Genomic DNA, 17,285 nt, shown 5'->3' on the forward strand with positions numbered 1-17,285 from the left:
CTTACCACACTGTAGTAGTTCCTTCTCTCTTTTACAGGTCTCCAAGCTCATCCTGAAGCAGTAAATCACCTGGAAGATATGACCCAACTTTAGGGCTCCCTGAGAGGCAGGAGATTAGGACATCAAACAAATGGCCAACTATCAGGACTAGCTGACAGCAAGCTGGACAGCTCAGAAGATAAAGAATTTAGTAGGAAGTCAAAAACATGATAAGTAACACAGATATGTATTAGGAATAGCAGAAAAGTTTATGGCCTCCGGGCACAGCTGTTATCTTAGCAGCACACAAACGCAGGAAACGCATGTCTTCTGCCTTCCGTGGTAGGCATAGCCATGCAACACACAAGATGTACTAAAAATAGGCTAGAATGCATCCTGCGCTAGAGCTGCTTTCCAGGCCATTGCTACGTAGGTGCGTTTGGGGAAACCCTGACAGTGCTCCACCAACCCCCCACCACCCAAGGTGCTCCCCACAGGCATGGACATGGTCTAATGTTGTAAATGAAATCTTCTTCACAGGCGTGGAGCATGTATGTGACCCATAGGTTTCCAGGACCTACTTTCAGGACAATATCTCTTCCAATTAATAACATAGAATAGATATTCTCTAACTCTCTTAGAATCCAATAGAGCCTTCACCTCATATTCGGCATAACCTCCTAGTCCTACTAGAGGTGGTGTGTTTGGTAAACAAGTTCCTTCATTTACAGGTTTGATCAATGAAACATGAACTATTACATGTACTGGTTGTGTGGTGGGTAGGTCTAGTTTTAGAGCAATAGGAGTAATCACCTTTAGGATCTTAGAAAGGCTCTATAAACGTAGGCAGAAAAGTATTTCAACCTTTAAGGTATGAATATCTGGTAGATAGCTACAGTTGATCTAAAAAATTGTACTACTTATATTTTTCTTGGCTTGTTCTAAATTATTTTGAGCAGCGGTGTGAATGTCAGTTAGGTATTCATAGAACTCATGAGCTGCAGCTGCTAGGTTGGGTGTCTGATTGTATTATTCATTTTGGGGTGAAAACCATAAGTACAGAAAACATTTGAGAAACCTGAAGTTTCACCACTAGAATTATTGTTTGGAAATTCTGCATCACATAACGAAGACCCCCAATCAGAACAGTCTTGCAAAGTCTGACACTATAAATATTGTTCTAGACCTTGATTTATTATCTTAGCTTGACCATCTGTATGTGGGTGGTGACTGGAGGAAATCCAACTTCTGTACCTATATATTCATACAGTGATCTACAGAAGTGTGAAAAAACTGTGAGAGTCCGTTAGTACTGAAGGGATCCCATGTACACAGGCTATAGCTTGCATAAAGATATCAGCTAATGTTTTTGCAGATGGCAATCCATTAAGAGGAGGCAAATGTGGCATTCTAGTTAATTGGTTGACAGTTACTAGAATTGTGTTAAATCCCTCAGGTGTGCGGGCAACTTTAAAATGAAATCAAGAGAAAAGTAGAATATAGTAGCCCAGCAGGTGCTGTATGAATAACCTTACTCTGGGCATATGTTGCACAAGTCTCTACAAATCTCTTTTTATCCGTAACTTTTGTAGGTCATTAAGACTGTCATCCAGCATTTTCTCCTATGGATCCTCGGCTAGACGACTAGAGTCGCTCCACTGTAAGGCCTGTTCATGTAATACTTTGGTGGGAAGAAAAAGGGCTTCATTTACATAGTACAAATCATTATTTTGAATACAAGAATGTGAGTAAGTGCATCTTTACTTTCTTTAGTATTTTGGTCCTGTGGTTCTTGAGCCACAAACTAATTAACTGTTATACATCCTATTAATGTTTCGGTGGATATTATGGAAGGAGGATCAACCGGGTATTTCATAGGAGGGGTACCCATAGCGTGAAAAGGTATCCGCCTTCCCATTCTTTTTTTGTGGATGGAAATTAATAATAGAGTCATAGTCATTAAAATATTGTGTCCATTGTAACCGCCTAGATGAAAGAGCTTGGGATGACTTTGAAAACTTGATCTGTCAGAATTGTGGTAGAGTGTTGCCGCCATTCTTAAAGTGTAATTTGACTCTGCTGGGCTCAATTCATTAAAAAAAGTATGCAACTGGGTATACATGTTTATTAGCTGGATCACAGTGTGCCAATATTGCCCCAATCACACTTTGTGAAGCATCAACCGCCACAAAAAAAGGAAGCAATAAATCTGGATGACTAGGCACTGGGACAGTGTCAAATTGTTTTTACAGAATCAGAAAAGCCTTCTTTGCTTCTGAACCCCATTGCTATTGTATCAACAAACAGGTTATGGGAGAAACTATGGCTGAGAACTGGTTAATAAAGGGCCAGTAGATATTGGCAAAGCCTAAAAAACTTTGCAACTCCCTAACTGATTCAGGGGATTTCAGATCTTTATCGCCTTAAAGTTCTTTCTTTCCATATGAATGCCTGTAGGAGAAATGGAAACTCCTAAGAATTCAACCTCAGTAACATGAATTATGAATTTCTTTAATTTGGTAAAAAGATGATTGTTGTGTAGCTTCTGTAAAATAGATTTTACATGGAAAATATGTTCATGATAGGGAATTTGTGTAAATCAGGATTTTGACAGCATAGGCAACATCACAGATGTCTATGAATTTGTGCAATATCTCATTCATAAAGTATTAGAAGGAGGCTGGAGCATTGCACAATCCAAAGGGCATAATGAGATACTCATAGAGACCAAATTTAGTTTAAAATGTGGTATCCCACTGATCGCGCTAAAGGATGCACACAAGATAGTATGCACAACTTAGGTCTAATTTGCTATAGACTGCTGCCTTGTTTTCTCAGTCTAATAAAGATGGAACAATGGTAGAGGATACCTATTATTTATAGTAACCTGATTTAAGCTTAATAATCTATGCATGACCTGAGCTCTTTCCTTTTCATTAGGACAAAAAATATAAGGTGAGGAGACCGGAGACCTTGAAGGATGAATACAATCAATTTCCAAAAGTTTGTTGCGATATTTTATTTTTTATTTATTTATTTTATGTGCTTGTATAGCGCCTGAATAGACCCCCGAAGGGGTATCTCCGCGCTTTTGCTAGCTGAAAGGAACATAAAATTATCCAGGTCATTCCAGAAGTACCGAGGCAGAGGAAAAATTAGCCGCTGGTGAATAGGTAGGTCTTAAGCGTTTTGCGGAAAGCTAGATGGTTTGAAATACATTTTAATGTAAGGGGGAGTGAATTCCAGAGAGCGGGTCCAGTATGTGCCAGGGCACGCCCTCCCTGGCGGGACCTTTTTATTTTAGGGACCTGTAGTAGATGGAGATTACTGGACCGTAGAGATCGAACTGGGACATAGGGTTGAAAGGCAGTTGTAAGATATTTGGGGCCCTTGCCTATCAGGCATTTATGAATGGTGCACAAGATTTTAAACTTAGTGCGCTGCCGCACTGGCAACCAGTGGAGTTCCGCCAGTAGGGGTCGGGAGGGGGTCCTAGATTTTTTCTAAGTTGAAGATTCTCACGCTTAGTTTGCTCATAAATGTTGCTACAGCGAAGTTGCGCCCTAGGTTGGAAATCTATACAGCAATCATAAGGTCTATGAAGTGGTAACACACTAACCTTTTTTCTGTCCTATATGTCTTTGAAATCACTATAGATTTCTGGGATCATTGACTCTTCATCTCCCAAGGTGCATTGAAAACTCCCTTTTGTTTAATTATCTTTTCTGTAAACATTACTAAAGACAATAAGAAGAACTAAATTCTAAACTTGTTTCTGCCCAATCAATGCTTGGATTACATAATGCTGAAAGAATTACTTTAAGCTGAGGTGCAGAAATTCGAGCTATACCTGTTCTTTATGTCTACTACAAATCGTCATGGTTAACTGAATTGTGTTGGGATTTATTGGCCCTGACAAAATTTCCCTTCTATCTATCATCTGAATTCTTTGACTCGTGTAACTCTTTATAAGGGTAATACCCAAGTCTTTAGCAAAAGATAAATCCATGAAGTTTCCTGTTGTCTCTGAGTCAATCATAATGTCAATAGACACTGATATTAGGCATCCATTCCAATTAGAAAGGCAAATAAAAATGTTCAATTGCATTTTCCATAGAGGAGTCTCCCAATTTATTAAGATATTTAAATCCTGCTCACTCAGAAGTTTCTTCCTCGAGCACAGTAAAAACTGCTCAAGGCTTACCTTTGGGTCTACTAGTACACTCTGGAAATGACCTACCTTTCCACAATAGAGACAACGTTTCTGATCTCTACGTCTCAGCCTCTCTTCTTTAGAAAGCGGGCCACCAATCCCTCCAATTAGCAATGGCTCACTTTCATCCACAGTTTTAGATTTCAAGACTGGTACATGGTCAGCATTTGACGTGCTAGTGGAGGAGGATGGATTACCTCCAAGACAACTCTTCCTGCACAGCGCAGCTTGCCACTCTTGGGCACCACCGAGGCGATGTGACCACTCAACTGCCCATGCATCCCTACATTTCAATATCTACACACACTGGGCGAGGGCAGACACCTTAAACACTGGTTCACTCGCCTCTCACACTGCTCCCCAGCTTCTCCCTTTGCGCCACCGTTGGGAGGCAGATTTAGTGCGCCACTAAAGTGAGAGGGAATGGGCCACCTTATTGGAGAGCCCACTATACGTGAAACGTAATGCCAGATTTAAGTTTATTTAGCTCTACGTTCTCCATAGGGTGTCTCTCACACCTGTCAAAATCAACAAGTTTGATCACAGGGATGATGCTGCTTGCCCATGCTTTTCTCAGATAGATGCTGATCTACTGCATATGCTTTGGTCCTGCCCCGCTTACATACATATTGAGCCACCATCACCTCAAAATTGACTGCCAGCACTGCGCGCTCTGAGGTTGGGAGGTGTGTCTCTTAGGACTGTTTCGTAGGAGGTAGAGACATAGTGTTACCTCCCGCTTCCTAGATCTTGGCTTCATAATGGCTAAATGTCTCATCACTCGCAGATGGAAAGCCTTAGAGCCCCCACGGGTCACAGCTTAGGAGTATTCAATGCTCAACTGGGCGCAAGTTGAAAGTATGGCACTACATACGGAAGACACACTTGGGCTGTGAAAATATCCCTTGCTACTTATAGGGACACAATTTTATCTGATTTGCAGTCTAATCACTCTTACGTGATAGGCAGGACCCCTGGCACAGTAGAAGAAACATTGGTTGAGCAGTTGGCGGTTGTAGACTTATGTCGCTCATTGCATTCGCATTGGCTAACCTCACACGCACTCCCCCAGCCTCTTTTTCTTGCAGGATACCTTGGTGGTGGCCATGTAACATAATATATGCAGGAGATGGCGACTGGGGAGGATGGTGATAAGCTGTTGCATTGTGGGAGGCTGATCTGATGTTTTAATTGGGTTTTATTATTTCAAATTTATTACAATTCTTTGCTCTGTTTCAAAATGTCAGGCACCACTCTGATGGCGCTCCGCTTTCCAATTTGTTTCCGCAGGGGTTGCCACACAAGAGTCCCTTTACTTACGTGGGTACATATAGATTGGTCGCCTATCCTTTCCTGGAACTTGACTGTGAGTTTCCCAGAGCACACAGGCTTCCTAGTGCACCTCATCACTATGACTCTACTATATTTTTGGTACTACAAAGTATCGCTCTATAATGTTATTGTATAACATTGTTTTTGTTCTTGCTACTGTTTTTGTACGAAAATGTAAAACGAAAATTACAATAAACAGATTCAAACAATCAAGACTGGTTAGAAAAATAAGATGATTTATACCTGAAATGTAACTGGTACTGTTTCAAAAAGGTGGGAAATTTCGAATGTTTCTTATACAATCATCTGGGTGGTGTAAGAGGATACTGTGTGAGGGATAATTACTTTTACCTCATGGTTCTGATTAGCTTCTCCAATAGCACCCTCTATGTTTAGGGGTATGGTTTGTGGATCGGGATGGCATAAAAGTAGGTGGTTTGTGCTTCAATTTTGACCAAATACCTCCAACTGTAGTTTGCATGTCTCTGACTGATACTATTCAGATTTCTCCGCATCTCATCTAACCTTTGTGCTAATTGTTGTGTTTGTTCCTGAGATGGTTGCAATGTCTGGCGTAAATCTTTAGTTTCGTATTTTTAAGCTACCAAGAGGTTGACTAAGTTAACCAGTGACTTATCAAAGGACTACGGGCCCGTTGTAGGTAAACTCCAATTTACCACTTCTTAAATACCGAATCATACCGATTCGGTATTTAAGAAGTGGTAAATTGGAGGGGGGGAGATGTGGGTATTTCAGAATCGGTAAATAACGAATCTGTAAGATTCGGTATTTACCGATTCGGTAAATACCGAATCGGTATCCCCCATTGATTCCTATGGGCCTTGAAGCCCATAGGAATCAATGTGCATTACCGAATCGCTATTTACCGATTCGGTAATTACCGATTTCTGCAAGGGTGCAGGGGGTGTCACTTTGACATGCTCTAGCACCCCCAATACTGGCTTGTGTGCCATATGGCATACAGACATGCCCTAAGGGCATGTCTGTCTGTCACATGGCATAGGTGTGCATGCACACATGTGCATGCACACCTGGATTCGGTATTTTAACACCCAATTGGATTGGGTGTTAAAATACCGAATCTGAAGGGCCTGTGGGACTGAAAGTAGTCCCACCTACATCCCGAATTTTAAAAATCGGTAAACTTACCGATTCGGTATTTTTCCGATTCGGTAATTTTACCGAATTGGTAAAATACCGAATCGGACAAAAAAAGGTCCCCCACATCTCAAAAGGCCAAATACTGGTCGGAAACGGCCGAATTCGGCCGTTTCCGACCGGTATTGGCCACCTACATCGGGCCCTACATCTTGCTTGGACAAGATGAATGTATGTGCCTGCCATTCTGTAAATAAATGGCACTAACCTTTTTTTTTTATAGTTTTCTTCTTCAGGTAGTGCAATCCAATGAGAATAAGAGATGATCCCAGAGAGTAGTTCCCTGAGCTACCCAACCACTGACTCCATCCGAATCCAGACTGATAGCTTGGATAGTGCCAGAACTCAGGGGAAAGGGGGATGTAAAGAAGAATAAACAATATTCTCCACCGGCCTGGTTCTTCTGCATGCAGGCACGTCTCACTGGTCGATATGGCATGGGCGTGTGTGCCTCTAACAAAAATAAAGAGAGATGATAAATAGTGGTACTTTTGATACACGGTTAACAACAACATCAAACTTTTCCACTTTTGACGTTTGGATGAGTTTTATGCGCATTTGATGAACCCCATGAAAACACACAAACAAGACCATCACTAAATAATTCTGATGAAATGTAGTGATATACATAACTTATTTATAGAACCTGTCAGAACCTCTTTCAGAGGGCCAGGGGGCATGCAGGGGTTACTGAGACCAACCGTGGTGGTTGAGGCCTTTCACTCCTGATATCCCTGGGCCCGACCTACTATGGATTCTGATCAACTGGGCCAAGTACCCCTTCTGCCCCCTGTGGCTGAGGGACGGGGATACAAGTTAGTTAACAGGACTCATAACTCAAAGTGTAAACCGTACAACAATAAATCAGTTTCCAGTTGTATACTTGTTTGTATAAGAAAAGTAGTATTTTATTTCTAAATCTACACATGCAAAAAGGTATGACATTCAGAAGTCACAACACAATCCACCTTGAGCTCAGGAGTCCACTAGTTGTAAAACAATTCCCTGTCCTGCCCCCCTTCGTATAACTTATTCGGTGCTATCCCCATTCACTGGTGGCCACATCCAGGAAATGCACACTATTAGGCAGTACTCAAAAGTTCTTCCATTGACTCTTTAGGAATTTAGGTCCACATGCATCAAAGCAAAAACCGGATGCATCATCCCAAATGCAAAAATGGCAATTTAAGTAATCTCTAAATTGTGATTACTTAAATTGCCATTGCATTTAAGAAATCGCAAATTGAGATTCCTTAAATGCAATGCATTAAAGTAAAAACAAGCATTTGCAATGCAATAGGTCTCGCATTAGGAAAGTTTGAGCTATTGGTATTGTAAATGGCAAAGTTTTTATTTATGTGTTGTTTTTGAAAATAGCGAAATTAATAGCTTTGTCATTTACAATGCCAATAGTTATAGCTTTCGCAAATGTGATACCTATAGCATTTGTAATGCAATATGTACTCCTCTGTAAATCTATTATCTTATTTATCATAAAATGCAACTGGTTTCCCTTCTTTAGACCTCTGCCTAACATATATATCATACGGGGAAATACAGAGCTAACCAGAACTGCCGGCGTACATACCACACATCTACAGGCGTGCTTTTAACTCTCACATTCCATTCCATCACAATGTTAAGCACACGATCATTAATAACTCGATAACTGCACTTTGGTACTCATCCTGCGCAACCTACAACTACTTCCCACAAACGCTCAAAACAAGGAACGCACCCTCCCAGCCACATTCCCACATGGTGTAGCTTACCATCCGTGCCAGTAAGGGCTTTAGCACTCCACGGAGGGGGGCTTCATCCTCTGGATTTCCATGTCATGCCCTGGCCTTGCAGCGCTGGTTGCTGGGGGCTCGCAGGAGGTGCTGCAAGGGGCGGGTCCGCCTCGGTAGCACGCCATCCCTGGGCTGCATAAAGCTAACCAGTATGCGCGGAAGTTTCTTTTCGAATCAGCAAGTCACCGTGCGCCGGGTGTGTGTGACTCACACAAGGTCGGAAACTGTAGGTGGAATGCCCAAACGGGTGCCTCTCCCCTTGCGGCACAACGTCCTTGTTTACTTTTAAAGCTAGCACAGGTAACAACCACGGGTGAAAAGAAACAGCTGATTGGCTGGCACAAAATGCAAGCTTTCTCCTTATCAGGCAATCGAGTATGGAGACGCGGGCGCTTCAGATCTAATCAGTATAACTAAAAATATTTATAGAGGGCACAGCTACCCATATACGGGCTTCCCGGCGCTAACAGCACACAGTCAGGGCATGTGGAAAGTATTACTCTGTTTGGGTGAAAAGACACGTTTTCAGATGTTTCTCAAAGCGGAGAAAATTCGGTCTCATCTTAAATGAATGAATAGTAAGTGTGTTTCAGAGTTTGAGACGAGGTAGCTAAAAGACCCGCCCTCCTTCTTTAGCCGCAAGTCAGAGTTTTAACCCTAGCATCCCCTGAAAGGTGGCTGCCCGTGGTGACCCTGGGCTCGTCGTCTCCATGTTCCTCGCTTCTTTCTATATCAACCGTGGAAGATAAGGGCTGCCCTCGACTGTATAAACAAGTAACATCACAAAATGCAGCAAAAAGGAGTGAGGAGACACGGTAGACAAAGGATGGTGAAGAGGGCATAGGTAAACAATACCGCAAGTCACCGCCTTCCGTCACTCTGCCGGCCTGCGACCAGGAAGTCAGGCAGGCCGGCGCGACAACAGGAAACAGGAAGTAGGAGGGCGGGAGCCTACCCCGCCTGCCACGGAAGAGCCGCGATTGCATGGAGCCGCCGTGTTTGGAACACCGGAGCAGGCAGGAGCCTACCCTGCGCCCCGGTGCCGAAGGAGGGAAGAAGAGTCCTGCTGCCGGGCCCTGCAGCTGAGGAGAGCCGCTGCACGAAGGAAGCCGGTGAGTGGGTTGCTGAGCGGGGGAGGGGGGAGGCGGGGGAAAGCATGTGCGCGCGCGAGTGCGGGCGGGCGGGCTGTGTGTGCGTGCGTGTGACTGTGGGGGAGGGGGGTGTGTGTGTGTGTGTGTGAGCGAGTGTCTGTGTGGGTTGCTGAGCGGGGGAGGGGGGAGGCGGGGAAAAGCATGTGCGCGCGCGAGTGCGGGCGGGCTTTGTGTGCGTGCGACTGTGGACGCGCGCTCCCGCGGTGAAAACTGCGAGCGCGTAACAGATTGGTGTACCGTTTTTCAGCATTCTCACTAACGGGCCACAATAGGTCTGAAGCAGACACCTCAATGCTCACGCATTGAGGGTGAGGTCTGCTCGACCTAAAAACTAGCGATTTTGCTAATAGAGGTAGCAAATTACAATGAAGTTGAACTTCATGGTAATTTGTAAAAACTAAAGTGCATTTTTCAAAGTTCTATTTTACACACACACATATGCAGATTTCAGAGGAGCAACAGGGTGTCCCTGTCACCCTTGAAATTGCATTCTCAATTTGCGATTCTCTAGTTGAGAATCGCAAATTGAGAATGTCTTCCCATTCATTCCTATGGGCCTTTAGGCCCATAGGAATGAATGAGGAGGTATTCCTTAATTGCGACTCACAATTTGCGAGTCACAATTAAGGAATGTTTAAAAATCACTATTTTTTAAGCAATTTCTACATGTATAGCCTTTTGCTATTCCTTATTAGCAAACCCTTATTTTTCGCAAATAAGGAATCGCAAATTGCATTGTTGACGGATGTGCCAGCTAGGCAAAAGTGTCTATGGTGCCACAGCACCATTAGCAGTAAGTCTCCTCGGAGCCCAAATGGCCCAGTTCACATCCTACTTGCTCTCACAGCACAGAATAGTTCAGTGATACAGTGGGTGCCCTCAACGTGCACCCGCGAGTCCTGCTCAATTTGGAGAAGTTGGACTGCTCGCAGCACATGCAGCAGCACTTGGTAGCACAGGCTCTCTCTCCTGAGCAGTGCTGCCAGAGATCTTTCAGTTGTCAGACCAACTCCTAGTTCACTAAGACACAGTAAGTTGACTTTGATCAAAGGGGCTGGGGATCCAGCATCCCTACTGTAACCAGCGAGGGTACAGCGTAATCGACAGCGTCCTTGGCAGTCCTCAGTGGTGGGTTAGGGGCTTTCCCACTCCTAGCAGGTCCATTCCACCTATTGTAGCATCAGTCTATCCTTCAGGTGGCAGCCTGAATCCTTTGGCAACATTGATACTGGCAGCCCTTTCTGCATACAGGGTTGCTGCTGTATGTGGTTGAAAGGGCGTAGGCTATTCCATCACAAGCGTACCAGCCCAAACAATCACAAGTCTTGGCATTCCTCAAAGTAGTAACTTTACCGGTGGCCCCTCTGGCATATGGAGTCACTGTAGTGCAGTGGTAGGGGCGTAGCAAGAACCGCACAGCACTCAACACATGGCTCAGTCTACAGCGGCCCTCTCCTGGCATACCGGGATTGCCGAAAACAATCCTGCATACAGGCTATGGCCTGAAGATGTGCAGCTGAATCCTCACACCTTGCACAGGGAGTACTTAGGGTAGGGCACCCCACTGGACTTTGCTTTCCAACGTTCTCCTCTTACTCTCAGGGCACACTGTTCTTGGCAAGCAGGCAGGCAATGGTGCTCCAGGGCAGGTGATCTTGGTTTACCTGGGTGATGGCTTCTCACCCAGCAGCGAGACTAGAAGGCCTGGTCACAGGCGCAAGTCTTGCAAAGCTTCCCCTTCTCACACAGCCTGACTAGATGCTTGGTAGGTAACACATTTTTAGGGACACTGTTTAAATTTTTTTTTTATTTATTGCATTTTGTTATTTCAACAGTAAACTCGTACAACAGTGTGTTTCATTAAGTTGTACGCAATCATAGTGCATTTTCATTCCTGCTAACCACTTTGGAAGTATGGAGCACTTTGGAAGCCCCCCTGTGCACACCGTAAACACAACATGTGGAACGTTTAACTTTCCCAATCCTATTTCCATGGGGAATCAGAAGTAGAGTCTTGCTGTTTTGTGTGGGGTGGGGTAAGGGTATTACTACCTACACCACCAGGTTAAAACCCGCCTTCTGCCACCTCCAAATCCCTGAGTGATAATAGAAATTTTGGGGTACTCAACCTCCCCTTCTTATAGTCCTTTTTCAGACACCAAATGTGATTTAGGGTCTGAGTCTTTATAGTTTTATGCTGCGGTTCTCCTTCTTTTGAAGTGGGCACATGAAAGATGTCAATCATAGCAGACATGCCTGCGAAGCTGATTGTCCACAACACAATTCATGGGAGTGACCAGAGCTCTCACCTGATGTCAGCCACAGTGATAGGTGCATCAAATGGTTAACCCCAGACCCTCAACCCTACTCTTTATAATTCCCTTATCAGCCCTATCTCTTTTCCTGAGCTGTGTTCAGCCTTCTTCCTTGTGATCTATCACTAAATCAAAAAGCAGTAGCTCGAAGTGTAAAAGCAGTCTCTTTCTTATTCCTCCACCATATCCCCTATCGTACTAACAGGAATGCAGAAATACACAAATCTGAGGGGGAGAGGGGGGGGGGGAGGATTCCGCTTTTCCTCATGTCTTCTCCAAGCGGGCCTAGGCTTCCCAAAATGGAACCCAGGGCCCTGCATACAATGTAACATTGCAGGTACATCCACAGCACATTTTCTTTCCAACAGTGTCCCTCCATGGATTTTACCCTTACTTGTACACATGCATTCAAAACACACACACCCTGTCTGCGTGCACTGTAGCTTTTACATACTTAACCAGGGTGTGCTATTTACAAACACACACACTGCCAGCACACACACTCACTTTGTGCACGCAAGCACACATGCACCCAGCACATGCTTTTCCAGTGCGCGCAAAGCACAGTACTGCATCTCTCATGCAATGTATTCCTCCAAAGAATACATACACCCAATACATGTACTAAAAATACATGCACTGCATAGTACTGCTCCATCCTTGTACAGTCATACCATGGAACAATTATTATTTTCACATCAACATGCTTTTAATGAAGTGTGGGAGTTCATGCATGGCTGGACTACAATATCAAGCTCCGAGTGGTGGAAAGAAGAACACAGCTGGTAAAATGCTGCGAAAGTTCACACAATCATCTCTGAACATTACTTATGCAAAGGTTCTGTGGAAGGCCAGGGTCAGGCACGAAAGAGAGAAAAAAGGCGTGCTATAGAATGTTCCCTCCATACTACCACCTCTAAAAAAACATTCTAAAAAAAATTAGCCCAAAAAACAGAAAAAGAAGTTGTGCCGCAAATATTATCACTCCAATTAAGTTTGACCTAGTGGCCAGCAGTTTTATTGTATGACCATCTTCTGATCCTGCAAAGGAAACATAGTTTAAAGCTAGGTCTGCCCTCATGGTCTCTGTCATCACTGTACGCAGCTGCGAGTCAGTGAGTTTGTGCTGTCGTAACCACGCCTTTCATGGTTGCATTCAGTATAGGCGAGGAGATGACGGGGATATCTCTGGCCACTCGCTGGCAGGAAGACACATTCAGAACTACCAAAGTATCGAGGATACCTTCCACAACCTTGTGGTAGGCGAATTGAAGGTACAGAAGAAAATAGCATGTGTAGGGCAGTCAGCGTGTCGCAGAGGATGAGCAGCTGGGTGCGGCTAACTGTCCAGGAAATAAAATCGCAATCATGCGCAGCGGGGACAGCCCTCCGATGGCTAGCCAGTAGAGGTAAAACCGAGAGTGGAAGCGGATGTTGTAGGAAATAAAAAGCATGATGCAGTGTCCGAAGCGGTACAAAAGGGGGTGGTGATGGACGGAGCATCTGAACCAATCAAACCATCAAACCCAGTCAACAGTTCTGGGTTTAATCCATCACCGTTCTTTAGCCCACTCTGCCACCCCAGTTCAGACATGGCCATATGCAAATCAGTCTGACCCTGTGCCTCATGGGAACAGTCCAGCCCGAATTGCCAAGCCATGCCTTCCCTGGACCGGAAACAAGCTTCCTAGGACTCGTTTCTGGCATTTCAGCCGTCTTCAGCCCGGCTTGCTTGAATCAGGTGGCAAAGTGAGCAAGGGACTCATGTCTGAGCATACCCTGCCAACTTATGGCGAACAAAGCGGTACAAAAGGGGGTGGTGATGGACGGAGCATCTGAACCAATCAAACACTCACACCCAGTCAACAGATCTGGGTTTAATCCATCACCGTTTTGTACCGCAGTGTCCGAAGAGCCCATAGCCCAACAAAAAGAGCATCTGAAGCATGGTGATCAAAGCCTTACACAAATAAGCCAGGAAATAAATGAAAGAGGAGAAGCCAACCCAATAACCAAAGCATGTGCCAATGGCAGTGCCCATTAGTGTCCCTTCTCTAATGACTGTCCCAGATGTATTTTATTTATTTATTCATTTATTACAGTTTTGTATAGCGCTGGCTGGACCCGAGGGTATCAGAGCGCTTCACAGCATGTACAGTTATGAGCAGAAACATTTTGGGCAAATACGAGAACAAAGAAAAGAAAAAGAAAACAAATAATCTGCAATTTACCAACTCCAGGGCCATATGGACAAAGTTACAGAACAAATGTTCAGTCAGAGGGGTTTCAAGAAGAGGAGTTCATTGTTTTTGTGGGTTTCTCGTTACGGTCTAGCGCGCCTCATGTCATGAAGACGAATCACCACCAGCAATTTTCTGAGGAACATTGATCACTCTAACAGGAATCATGGTCTGTTTCGAACCTAGATTGGATCCACGTCGAAGTAGGGCCAGAGGATATCAATGTTACCATAGAGATTGAAGGCCTGGGAAGCTTGCCTGGAAAGGTTACGTCTTGGAAGGGAGCCAGCAAAGATTTCTCCTTGTTGATGACAATACCCATTCCTTCTAACAATTAAACATTTATTTCTAGCTGGTAATGCAGCCTCCTTGTGATTTGATCCATCAGGAGGATTCACCCAGGTATACTATGAGGCGTATCTCCTGTTGCCTAAGCAACTTTAGCCTCATCTGTAGAACCTTCATGAAACACCACAGTTCAGAATAAAGTCTGAAAGGGAGAGTCCTAAATTTGAACAACTGAGGACTCCAAATGAAACGCAGACATCGATGATGTAGCCAGAAAATGGGAATCGTTAAGTATGTATTCTTCTACTCCAATCACACATACCAGTCCCTATGGCGTAAAACATCAGTGAGAAGGTGTATACCCTCCACATTAAAGTGGTTGAATACCAGCCACTTATTGGAATCTTTTGAGTTTATTACAGGGCATTGGCTTTATCCTTCTTTTTAAGAAAAAAAAGATTCTTAGGAAGCCACAAGAGTGCAGGAAAGTTCAAGAGATGGCGGTTTATGCTTCCTTGTCCGCTACTTTTCGATAGATCAGTAGCAATTAACCTTCACAAAAAAATAAAGATAGAGGATGACCAAATTGTCTTCGGACCCATTAAATTTGATATGCAATCCTTTGATGGTTTGCAGTACCCACACATCCGAGGTTATCATCCGCCAATCTTGATCAAATATTGCTAACCTGACCCCATATCTTGCAGGGTAAGAAGGGTAAGGACTTAGTAGACTAATTTGCCATGTTGGTCTGCTCCTCTCCCTCATTCGGTTCCTCTAGTCTAGAGGGGAAGAATTCTAAAAGGAGACAAAGTATCTGAGAATTGACTTTGGTCTTGCCACTGACTTGTCTTCAAATAGTGTCTTCTTTTTGGGGCTTGGCTGGAAAATGTCTGGCTCAGTGCCCCCTACCTCATCCAGCCCCAAGTAAAACATTGAGGACAAAGATCTTTTGAGTGATGTCCGGACTTTGTCTAGGGATGTGTAAGTTGAAAGGAAATTCCCTAGGTCTTTTATGAAAGGATCACTAAAAAGACCTCTTAATGCAATGGGGGCTGTTTCTGAAGAAGCCAAATTGTGCAACGTTGGGTCCACCTTAATGAGCAGGGACCTGTGTCATAAGGTGGATAATGCGCAATGGGTATTTCCTAGGAATATGATGGTCCTTTGGACCACCCCAAGAAGATTTCTGGCAATTTTAGAGAATCTGACTCCTCTTTGCATCCTCCACGTCTAGGATTTTTGACAGGTTCTTAAAAAAACAAAAAGCTTATCCTGGCATGACTGTCATGATTGTTCAATGACCTTCTTACGATACTGGTCATACTTGGGCCGAAAGGTGGCCATTTTGCTATCTCTTTCTGTGGTCGTTGCTACATACCCCTCAAAAGTGGTGCAGGGGCATTCTGCACTGAGCCAGCTCCTTATCCATTGGTTTTCCCAGGCTGACAGATACATAGAGGCTACCTTAATTGCCAGTATTTGCTGAAAGTTCGGCTGCTGATGTGTATGTTCTTTAGGTCCAATGTATATGAAGAAGAATGGAGTTTATCTCCTGCCCCTTCCTGTGGGGCGTGCCCCAATCTCTTGGTGTCCATCTTGGAATGCAAGGGTCTGGTCACCTCATGGTTATCTTCAGAATCTCATTGCCATGTGTTGGGTCAAAACCTAAATTGTGATGCCCATCACCTGGGGGAAATTGTGGACCTGCCGGCTCGCTTGTGTTTCTATACCTTTACTATCTGTCACCATGTGGGGTAAGTGTACCTAGCACTGAAGGTCCTTTTTAGCCTGTCAAAGGGCATCCTATCTGGGTTTTACTTCCTTGGTCGCTTTGCTTTTACCTTTCCTGGGTGCCATGTGGGGTGATACCTCAGAGATTCTCCGGACACTGATGGTCCTCAGTGGTCTTCCATACAGATGAGGGGTTCCTTGGCCGACAGCCTGATGCATGAGTTGTTTCTTCAGAGTCGCCAAGGCATCTGATACAACTTTTTTAATGGAGGAGTCAACAGCCTCTGTGAGACTGTCATCCAAAAGGATGAATTCCACCTCCTCCTCTTCCATGCAGGTGGAGCTATACCTCTGCGGACTAAAACAGCCCTGACTAAAGCAGACAAATAACAAAAATTAACATGAGGGAAGGAACCTTTGGGGGAAATTATAGGGACCAAAACGTCCAATCTGGGGATATCTACCTTGGGACACCAACGTCTAAATGTTTAACCGGGCTGAGGCAAGGCTGTGTCCCAAAAATGCAGGGACACTCTTGGTTCATACTGGACAGACTTCAGTATGGGTGTCATGCTCCAGGCATAGCAGCGATTTATTTAACTTTATATTATTTAAGGCTCTCTTTCCTATGTGTTAGATGAGACCCAGAGCTCAGGACCAGAGCTCAGGCCCAGAGCTCCTCCTTTGCTGGGGTAGTTGTAGAGTCGCACTCTAGTGTTGCACGCTACGTGATGACGTAGCGTGCGAGGCGGCCATTTCCCGATCGCGCTACACAGCGCGAACCGGGAGAAAACCCCTGAGCGCATCGGGCGTCCTGGCGCTCTCCTGCTTGGAAAGTATAATTAAAGAAACGTTATGCACTTACCACTGGCTCCAGATCTTTTGTGTGTGGGGCTAAGATAGCATCATTATTGTGGTGACGAGGCTGGCAGCAAAAAAAAAAAAACGAGGAAAGAAGAAAGAACCCAGCACTACGAGGCCCCATACCCCATATAGGAAGCAGGGGCAGAGCCATGAGGGAAAAGCAAACAGGTACAGCAGGAGGGCGTGGCAGAGGCAAA

At 44.5% G+C, this 17,285-nt stretch overlaps 1 pseudogene; it reads right to left on the bottom strand.

The window, feature by feature from the left end:
• Positions 1-13,074: 13,074 nt before the first annotated feature.
• Positions 13,075-16,557, bottom strand: LOC147730684 (protein YIPF3-like; annotated as a pseudogene).
• Positions 16,558-17,285: the final 728 nt, after the last annotated feature.

This window comes from Lissotriton vulgaris, chromosome 2_1 (assembly GCF_964263255.1).
Source record: "Lissotriton vulgaris chromosome 2_1, aLisVul1.2, whole genome shotgun sequence".
Taxonomy (NCBI): Eukaryota; Metazoa; Chordata; class Amphibia; order Caudata; family Salamandridae; genus Lissotriton; species Lissotriton vulgaris.